The sequence below is a fragment of the Gymnoscopelus microlampas genome (genome assembly GCF_963454915.1).
Source record: "Gymnoscopelus microlampas genome assembly, chromosome: 16".
In the NCBI taxonomy this organism is placed as follows: Eukaryota; Metazoa; Chordata; class Actinopteri; order Myctophiformes; family Myctophidae; genus Gymnoscopelus; species Gymnoscopelus microlampas.
Window position 1 is genome coordinate 28,543,522 of NC_139953.1, and position 11,467 is coordinate 28,554,988.

General features: G+C 41.7%; 1 protein-coding gene across 2 annotated transcripts in view; it reads left to right on the forward strand.

Moving 5' to 3' along the window:
* Window positions 1-11,467, forward strand: part of LOC311063844 (exostosin-1) — a gene marked incomplete at both ends in the record, with an annotated part of 229,696 nt that overhangs the window by 137,290 nt on the left and 80,939 nt on the right. The gene's annotated exons all lie outside the window — the stretch shown is intronic.

Genomic DNA, 11,467 nt, shown 5'->3' on the forward strand with positions numbered 1-11,467 from the left:
AAATCTGTGGCTACGCGAACAGGTACCAAAATCATGGCAAAACCCTGGCAGAGGCTACAGACTGTTCTGAAAAAACTCTGGCAGGCATTGTGTTAATTGCCATAACAACTAATTGAGAAGAAAATGTCGTAAAATGTATTGGCTACTATAATAATTACTATAAATTACAACAACAAACAAACACGTTTCTATTTTCTGTTACATCTGTTGTATTACTGTCTATTTCTATTGATCTAGTGTCTATTGTGCAACAATTTAATAAATACAAATGTTATCACAAAAACAAACAAGTAGTAGCAGCTCAGGACAGCTGTGTTCTGTGAGTCTTAACTGTAATTGCTTTGCATTTTTTCACCAAAATGAGTTGAGCAGGATTAGTCTGCAGTTGCAAATTGAAACCTGGGTTTCTTGTTTTGCTACATGTAGTGTAAGCATCGGGCTGCTGTGATTCTGTCCCTGTCTGCCCTGTGGGAGACTGTCGCTGTTAAAGCTACAGGCAGCATATTAACAGGCCACCCACTACCGTGTGTGTGTGTGTGTGTGTGTGTGTGTGTGTGTGTGTGTGTGTGTGTGTGTGTGTGTCAGTGGCCGCTGGTAGAATATTAACGTTTCTCCCCACGGGATGGCAGGCATATCAAAGAGCTGAGAGTCTGCGAGAGAAGCCTGTGGGACAAATATCTCACACACATGCATTGCATGCAAAACACACGCACAACACACACACGCACGCATGCATGCACGCACGCACACATAGCTCCAAGGCACACATACACATAGCATTGTCTTACTAAACTATGCACTTTTGGTACCGCCTTGGGTGAAACTGCTGTAACTGCTGTTTCAATCCACAGCCTCTTAAATAATGTTGTATGCAGACAGCTTACCTCCTAGCTCACTGAAGACTAGAAAGCTCACTTTGGTGCAGAAAATCCCTCCACCAGCTGACAAGCTCTTGTTTGGTGTGTGTGTGTGTGTGTGTGTGTGTGTGTGTGTGTGTGTGTGTGTGTGTGTGTGTGTGTGTGTGTGTGTGTGTGTGTGTGTGTGTGTGTGTGTGTGTGTGTGTGTGCGTGCGCGTGAGTGTGTGAGATAAATTAGATAGATAGATAGATAGATAGATAGATGTTTTTTCCCCCTTCACACAAGTGTTGTACCTCTACAGTACCATAGGGACCATCATTGACATACAGCACTGAGCTGGTTTGGGGCTGATTAGGTAGAAGTGATTATGGCGCTCCTGCCAGTAACCTTCAATAGTAGCCAAAGAACAAGTTTCCTATTAGTGTCCAATAACACCTTACCTTACAATCAATCAAAAAATAAAACATCACAGATTTAGACCTTGGACACTCCAATAAAATGTACCATTCACAGGCTTTAATCTGGGTACAAATACACATTCCAAATCCAAAATAGGAAACGCACCACACTGTGTGGGTATAGCTTCATTTATACAGTTAAAAATGAACTGCATAGCAGCATGCTGATCGAGGAAACCTCATGGATGGAGATATTACTATTTGTGCACGGGTGTCGCACCACACAGCGACGAGGTGTGAGCTTGTAGATCAGATTTTCAGTGTACAACACCCATGCGCAACTAAGTACAAATACAGCTTAAAGGAATGTGTTGAAACATCACGCTCTGTGTTGAACTGTGCCCTGCAGTGTAGCACCACATCGCAGCGTATCCCGTTGACTGCAATTGCACCGAGATTTTCCTTTGAATCTTATTTAAAGATCAGTGGGGTGTGTAGGGACTTAGTGTTCAGCGCTTGGCCTTGGCCTGCCTTGAACCGCAGCCCCGTGCACAGCAGCACCACATGACCGCGAAAGCCGGATAATATGTCCTGCTATCCATTCCAAGATCTGAAAAGGATCTGAGTCAGAGTGGTAAAATTGGACGTATTTCAGCAAACAAGTGAGTTTACGTTGAATGGGCTACATTGTTTGGTATATGTGTTTTGTGTGAGAGTAGGCTCATGGACGTGTGTGCGTGTGTGCGTGTGCGTGCGTGCGTGCGTGTGTGTGTGTGTGTGTGTGTGTGTGTGTGTGTGTGCACGTGTACTGTATACATGTGTGTGTATTTTTGTGTGTGTATTTTTGTGTGTGTGTGTGTGTGTGTGTGTGTGTGTGTGTGTGTGTGTGTGTGTGTGTGTGTGTGTGTGTGTGTGTGTGTGTGTGTGTTTGTACGTGCGTGCATGTGTGTGTACGTGTGTTGTGTAGTGCATTTGGCATGGCTCACTGAAAACCTGATTAATGTGGTGTTTCAGACTTGCCAGTCATCAGCCCTCCTCTCCCTCCCAACCCTACTCCCTACTCCCTCGTCCTAATCTTTCCACTTTCCAAAACTCCATCGCCTCCCCTTCCCCTTGTTAGCCTCCTACCTCTGAACTCCTCTTTTTGGCCACTCCCATGTCCTCCCTCTCTTTTGATCCTTTTCCTCCCTTCCTCTATCTGCTGTAGATCTGCTATTTTCACTATATTTGAAATAGGGCATAAGTGGAAAATTCTTAATGTACCTTCTCCCTTTCTAGAAATGTAGGGAAGTCAAAAGTACAATATGCAAGGAATAATGCATGGGGAGGTAGTCATTATTGAAATTTAAAGCCCGACAGGGCGATTAACCACCGAGGCGAAGCCGAGGTGGTTAATCGCCCTGAATACATACATAAATACATTTACCCAAAAGTAACAACAAAACGAAGTATTTCCTTGCTTACGGCAATGAAAGTATTCCATAAGTATTGGGCTGGGCGGACAAGTTCGCCTCGCAAAAACAAATGACGAAATGGAAAAAAACTCGCCCCAAAACACACTCGCCCCCCATTCTATTTACTGCCGATTTGCCTGTAATACCGCCGGATTTGCCCCAGGGCGACTATGTTTTGGGGCGAGCGTTTTGGTATTCCCCCGTTGTTGTGCCACGATAAACAAGGAAGTGCAGTGGATCAAATAGAATGACTTTTCGGTTATTGCATCGTCTATTTCTCACTTCAAATGTTTTCAAAAACATTCTTGAGAGCAACGTTTAGTTGTAAATGACATTGGTTGTTTGTTTACATGGCTGTCAATGTTGGATAAAGCATAAAATCAAGCAGCGCAGGTTGATATGAGCAGGTGTTCTGAGTCTCTGATTACACAGTTTCCTCGTCGGTCTCACCGGTCATTATCATCGGTCATTATCCAGAAATAATGACCGATGACTGACCAATCAGAATCGAGCATTCAACCAAGCCGTGTAATAATTATCATTAAAGTGTAGTGTAGTGAAAGCCATAATTATCAAAAAATACAAATACAAGTAAAGTACAGATACTCTGACTGATGCTGTCTGACTGGTATGGCTTCTGTTGTTGAAAGATAGAACCACTGGCTAACTGTGATGCACTGAAGACTGACTGTTTTCGCACCATGGACATGATTTAGGGCCTCTGTTCCTCTCTCTTTCCCCCTTTATCGTTTTGTACATATATATATATATTGTATATACGCAGCAAAGACCCTTGGGTCAGATTGTAACCCGGTCCAGCAGCGGGAAGGACTTTAGCCTTGTTTACATCATATGTAAACAATGCTTGGTGAGCCACTATAGGGCACCCCAATATGTTGATATTTAATTCATTTATTTTGTTGCCTGGTTGTTTTCTTGGTGAAATACAGAATGGTGAATATCGTCGCTGTCGGGCAGAAACCTTATATCTCCATATTTCAACTCATGTTTTTTCGTAAAATGATGGCCTACTTCATCATGCAAGAATGTTGCACAAAGGTAGTGAAAATAGCAGATCTACAAGTTCACAACACGCCACGCTGTGAGTGACGCAACGCTTTGTGAGCTTGTATATTGGCTAAAACATTTTCAAAATAAAACGTCAATATTTAATTAATCAGAAACACTTCATACACAGTGAGAGGGAAGGCATACATGGCAGGTGGGCTGAACAACCAGGAAAAATGTGTGCGTGTGTGTTTGCGCACACAGGTTTTCATTTTTAGTTCTTCATATGAAAGAGCAAACCTTCAAATAATGAATAACAAATAAGCACCATTATTTATATGCATCTGAGTTATGTATGTATGCAAATGTAGTTCGTTTTGTCATAGAGCATAGGATAGAGAAATGTTTTCATTGGAGTTGCATGATTTATTGCAGAAGTAGATGGCCAAAGACACAAAGAATGTTCTGGTAACTAGTTGTGAAACATCAGACATTTGTGTTAGCCTTGGAGGTACAGATGTGCCACTTCAAAACTTCACATGTCCTGCCATCGCCAAGACAGTACATTTTCAGGGGATTCCCAGGGCAATAAGAGGGACAAAGAAGGGCATTTAAAATGCTGAATTATTTTGATGATCACTGCTTTTATGATGCTAATTAATTTGAGCAACTGGTCAAATCACCTTTCGCCTCATAATGAGTCTGACACCTTATTCAACACACATTCTTTTGTTCTCATGTATATGGATGTCTGTTGAAGGGAAAAACGGGGGTGTGTAGTGACAACTTCTTTTCAGGGGCAAAACAGTGCATTTTAAGGGCAGAAAAGGGAGGAAAACAATGCATTTTCAGGGCGCTATCAGGGAAAGAACAGTAACGTGTGAAGTTTTGAAGTGGCACATCTGTAACATTCATGAAAACCATTGTCTACAGCTGTAGGCTACTGAGGCAGCATACATGTAGATGTGGTTTAAATGCATGAAAGTTGCTATACTAGCACTGTAAATAAATCTCCTTTCTGTCATAAATGGAATGGTCTTCTCAACAGAAACAGCTCCTTAATAATTCACACTGAAAGTTGAGAAAAGCATGATGCACTGTACAGTCAAAAGGATCAACAGTCAAAAAGTACACACCACTGAAAATGGTCTATGTAGTGCCGCCATTGTCATTGCCCCCTTTTGTTGGAGAGGGGGGAGGGTGTTGTGTAATAGTGTGCCACTGCTGCCTGCGAAAAAGAACGATTTTACCGTACCTTTGAAAAATCATGGAATATTCTCTGTGACCTCCGTCCTCACAGAGATCGGCTCATTACACGCACAGGGTTGTCATAGTATAGTTAAATTGCACAGCTGTGGCCATTTGAATGAGGCTTGTTTTTTCCGTAAAGCAAGAGGAACGGAGATATAGCGATTTCCCCACAGGAAATAAACAGGTAAACAACAAAGTAAACAAGCTTATATATTTTTAAAATGACGTCAATTCCGGGTCTGTTTTCATCAGGCAGTGAAAGCATCATTCATAGGGTAGATAACAGTGCTATCTGGTGGAAAACCACTGAAAACACAAAACTCGTCCAAACTCGTTGTTGGCAGGCTGTGCCTTGGCAGAATTCGATGAGGAAACACGTCCATGGCAGGCAAAGACTTAAGACAGCTGAGGCCGATTCTACAAATGCCTTCTATATCAGTGGTTCTCAAACTTTTTTGTGCCAAGGACCCCCAAATTGTTGTTTTTGGCTGCGGACCCCCATCTGAAAAGAGTTTGTGCCAGGGACCCTGCATGCATGTATGTATGTATGTATATTGTGACGTTGCTTGTACATATACTATTCACTGAATGCTCACCTATTATAACATGCCCAGAATAGGGACTCTATGGGTTCAAGTTGTTAAAATGTGTTGAAGTAAGTGATGTGTACAGTGGTCGATACCTCCAGAGCAACAGAACAAATCCTCAGAACACTATAAAACATGAGTCAGAGTTCAGCCAGAATAGCAATGTGAAAAGCTCTTGCATTTTACACCAAATGGAATGAGATCCCAAGGAAGATAGTAGCTGTTGAGCTCTTGAGAAAACTTTATGGCAGTATTTAACCACTTGAACCGCAGCATCCATTCTGGGGGGAACATTAGCCAAAAATAGCTGATCTACAAGCTCACAACATGTCTCAACGTGATGCATAGTGACCTTGTAGATCGGCTATTTTTGGCGAAGAGATTTGCTGTAGACGGGAAAAATCGAAATACAGAGTCAACTCACGTCCAGCTTAGTCTAGAGGGTTTAAGTGGTTAAATACCACTGGTCCACACCTGTTAGGTGTGATTATGTGAAACTCAAAGGGTGTGAGTTCTGTATACTGTACATCAAGACCTGCCAGTTGGGCTCAAGGTCATTTTTGCCCTTGTTATGTACAAAAAAAAGAAAATGAAATGAAGGTCTCCTTTCGGAGTGCAGTCTTCATTTCTGCTCCATTAAGGAGAAACACACACACACACACACACACACACACACACGCACACACACACGCACACGCACACGCACACGCACACGCACACGCACACGCACACGCACACACACACACCGGTCCTCCATCAAAGCTGCATAGCCACCGGCTACACTATTAACACACGTCTCCAGAAAAAGAAATGAGATGGGGATGGGGGGGCAGAGAGTTTTTCTACTTTTAATGTATGGGAGAGAGAATGAGAGAGAAGGGGAAACTGGAGAGAGAGAGAGAGAGAGAGAGAGAGAGAGAGAGAGAGAGAGAGGAGAGAACCAACTTCAATTATGTATACCCCAACAACTTCAATTAAGCATGTGAGCAGGAAAATCAATATGGCGACTGATGACGCACCGCACCCATCATTTCTCATAGAGGTACTGGTCTGTCATGGGGGCACACACACACACACACACACACACACACACACACACACACACACACACACACACACACACACACACACACACACAGGTTTGTATTACGATACTTGTGAGGACATTAGCATTTCAATATCAGCATTGACAATAACTGAAATCTTCAATCTTCAATCTTGTAGATCAGCTTTCGATCAGTTTTCGGTGTGACCTCGCCGCACAACTAAGTATGAAATAAGGAAAGATCTAACCCCAACCACTAACCTCTACATGTTTATTTAGAACTCTAAACCCAACCTGAATCTTTTCCTAAAAGTAAAAAAAAAAAAAAAAGGTAACCATAAAACACCATATTTCTCTTGTGAGGACCAGGAAAATTGTCCTCACAATGTCTAGTTCTCTGATTCTATATACTATACTTGAAGGGACATTTGGTCCTCACAAGTATAGTAATACAAGTACACACACACACACACACACACACACACACACACACACACACACACACACACACACACACACACACACACACACACACACACACACACACACACACACACACACACACACACACACACACACAAATCACTCTATTGAAAAGTGCAGCTCTTGATATTGTGGTGCTTTTGCGCCTCCACATCTTTGCTCCCATTCATCAATGATGAGTAATGATCGCTGTATGATTGCAAAAAAGAAAATAAAAGAAAAGGGTGGGGAGGATTGGGGGGTTAAACTACATATTGATATTTGGTTATATCAATATTGTCTGATTGCATGGCTTGGGGTCAGGTATGACAGCATATATATGCAGACAGAGAGAGAGAGAGAGAGAGAGAGAGAGAGAGAGAGAGAGAGGGGGGGCACTATAGGAGGTGCTGTTGTGTACATTAAGAAATGACACAATGAATATAATATATATATAGTCCCTATTGGGTGGAAACCTTGTACTGTATGTCCAAAACCGCCGACTAAATCGTCTATTTGTGCTACTTTTGTGCAACACTCTTGTACGATTTGGTAGGGCATTCATTTACGAGAAAACAAAATTATGTAGATGCAAGGTTTCAGTGCAACAGCAACGATATATTATACAGTATATACTGTATATCATACAATGTTATATCATATCATTGTCTGGATGAAAAATGTGCGCTAGATAGTTGTACGTCATCATATGCTGTGGCCTATGTATGAATCATTCCTTGATGTAATATTTACGCGATCGATTTGAAAGAGAGGACAAAAAAGAGAGACAGAGAGAGAGCTACACGTGTTTTCCTTTCATTTCTTATCAAAGTCATCAGCAACTTGACATGATATCCTGTGTGTGTGTGTGTGTGTGTGTGTGTGTGTGTGTGAGTGTGTGTGTGTGTGTGTGTGTGTGTGTGTGTGTGTGTGTGTGAGCTACCTTTGTAGCATTCAATAATTCAGCAGCAGGAAGGCAGACGCTGTCACGTCTCCGATTTCCTAGCGAATGTCATGTCATGTGACCGTCGCTGTGGCAAGAGGTGACAGAAAGAGGTGACAGCATCCTGCCTGTCTGTTCTCTTTACCTCCTTCTGGGTGAGAGAGGTGGTGAGACAGAGAGAGAGTGAGAGAAATTAATAAGAGAGAGGGAAAGAGAGGGAGAGGGACAGAGAGAGGGAGATATAGGGTCCTATTCAGGACCACATGCCCACCCCTACTACCGTTAAATAGGGAGAATTGGAGCTGCGCACCCCCTATATGTTATTCTAGCACCTGCTAGCACCTGCGCTCCCCGTCCCCCATTATGCCGACGCCGTTAGTTGCGCGTGGAGGTGTGCCCGTGGGCGTGTTGTTGCTATCTCCCCCACATTGCCATTCTGCAGACACACATGGGTACGGCTTTCGGGGGGGGGATAGTGCATTCTAAAAGCACCCGCCCGTTTCTGAAACCACCCGCCAAGTGCACACAGACACTGCAATGGCTTTGTGCGTTGGACATTGAGCCATGTTGCCATGTAGCCTTGGCGAGAAATAAGCAACGCAGGTCTATGGAAACAAAAAGAAGCAACTAAGGCCACATGAGCACTTCAAACTACTAACTAGAGCTTTCATAATTATCCCCTAAATATTTTAGCCCGGCTCGAATAATAATTGACAAATTAGACCCAGCCCAGCCCGTCAGTTATTTTTCTAAAGAAGCTTAATTTCTGCAGCCTTTTTTCACATTAAATCTTGGTAATTCGTTAAGAACAGGACTCATTCCACCCTATTCCAACGGTCGACCATTACAACAGTCTATATTTTATTTAAAAAATAGCTTGGAGCAAATAGGGCTATATAAATATATACACTGCCCCATAACCATTTTAAGAATGATATTCGGTTATTATACGAAATATACTTTTAATTGAGATTTTTTCGTTTTTTCCATATTGCTGTCATGTCTTAAGGGTCTCCAATTTGTCTGAAGATCCATTCTATGTCATGTTGCGGTTTAAACTTTAAAGAGTGCTGCTCAGTGACAGAAAACAGCTTGCTGATTGATTGATTTGACCTACTTTTGCGCTATGGTGATTATTAGCTGCTTTGCAGCTGTGTAAGAATAGTATTTGAAAAAAACGTCGACCCGGCCCAGCCGGTGCCGACCGGCCGGGTCGGGTCCCGTTGGGTTTGGGCTAAAATCTTAAGCACTTACATTTGTTATAAGATGATCGGATCATCTAGTGTGATTTTCATTTTGGCTGCTGTGTCGTTAAACCCATGCTGCGGGTGAATTATATTATATATTATATATATTATATTATTATTATATTCCCCACGTAAACGCTACGTTCATGTTTACTGTTAAAGGTTCTCAATCTTTTCAGGTCCATCGACCCCCCAAAATAACCATATTTGAACTGGGGACCCCCCCATTTTGTTTGACTCGGTCCCACAGATAAATATTGTGAAAATAGCAGATCTACAAGCTCACCAGGCGTTGGGTGCTCCATTGTGGTGTCGACCCACAGGTTGAGAACCACTGCATTAAAAGCTCCAAGCAAGTTACATGTCTATTGTTGACCACGTAATGTAATATTTTTGGTTTAGTGTTATAGGCTACTCCGTGGCGCGCGCGCGCCTCATTGTTATACGCTGTCCAAAATAACAGATCTGTAAGCTGTTGACACGACATGACGCAGCGTGTTGATAGCTTGTATGTCTGTTATTTTGGGTAGGTAGTAGAGATGCGCGGATGGCCTCTCACGTCCCCCGAATCCAAATGTACAAATTAATTATCCACCCGTTATCCAACCGCAATAATTATATTATCCAATTTTAAAATCCGCATCCTCACTAACCGTTTTTCCCGTATGTCAAAATATTATTATTTTCTGGTATTCCCCGTTAGTATTAGTTGTGCGATGCGAGCACAAAATGCATTGATTTCGCCTATGGAAATGTCAGTGCGTCTTTTTTCTTTTTTTTAAACCAATGCTGCGCTGAACGTTCTGTGCGGCATCGAACACACAGGCATCCAACCAGTGGTGGAAAGTAACTAAGTACATTTAATTAAGTACTGTACTTAAGTACAATTTTGAGGTATTTGTACTTTACTTGAGTATTTCCAATTTCCAATACTTGTACTTCTAGGCCTACTCCACTACATCTCAGAGGCAAATATTGTACTTTTACTTCACTACATTTATTTGAAAACTTTAGTTACTAGTTACTTTTCAAATATAAATGATTATATTATGAAACATACATTAACCACTTTAGCCCTATTTTATAGGCTATTTGAAAATAGCCGATCTACAAGCTCTCAACGGTGGCATCGCAACGCGTTGAGAGCTTGTAGATATTTTCAAATATTTTAGTACTTTTACTTTTGATACTTTAAGTACATTTTGATGCCAATACTTTTGTACTTTTACTCAAGTAAATTTTGAATTCTGGACTTTTACTTGTAACAGAGTATTTCTATATTGCAGTATCGGTACTTTTACTTAAGTAAAGAATTTGAGTTCTTTTTCCACCACTGCATCCAACATACATGCGGCATCCAACATACAGAGCACACTGCTATTATAGCACCGGTTAAAAAAAAAGAAAAAAGACGCATTTTGTCATTGCATCGCACACTGCTCTACACACTCACACAGACACAAGCACGCAGAGATTTAGCTATTTTATGGATAGATATAGGCTATTAGATGTCATTAATTTATTTACCGCAATATTTCACCCGCGCTTTATCCGATATTAATTAATAATTATATTTGATTGACCCGAACCCACCCAAACCGCGGTTCGCAGCAATGTGTCTGGGTTTGAGAGGATATGATTGATGTAAACTTAAAGTGTAGCTCTGTTTGGGATTACTGAACAAAGGTGGATGATGAAAGATAACGGGAACAATATGGATGTATTAGTTAACTTTAACTGCGTCACTTCAGAGGAAACTATGGAGCAACTTCACACCCCTGTTTACACACCCCTGGAATCCATTAGAATGGTGGAAATAGAACAATAACAGCCAAAGTGAGTACATATCTTTCCTAAAACTGTCCCATTTATTATACCCATGTGCTACTGTATGTCAGTGTACCACCGCCCAGCCCTGTGGTCGACCAGCTGGAGGTCCATGGGTGCCTGTAGGAGCGTTGTGGCAACATGATGTAATTAATTATTTGGGAGCAGCCGGTGTGTACCAATAGTATAAATATTTTAAATGGCTTTAAGTTTCATAATACTATTCCGGATCTGACTAATATGACACGCTTATTGTTAACACAATAGGCTACACATTAATATAAAAATGTATTTGGATAAATAAAATAAAAAAGAAGGAAAACAAGCCCAATGTGGCTTATAATAATCAGACCAGGCAACAGTGCAGACGGGGAGATAGGCTAGAGC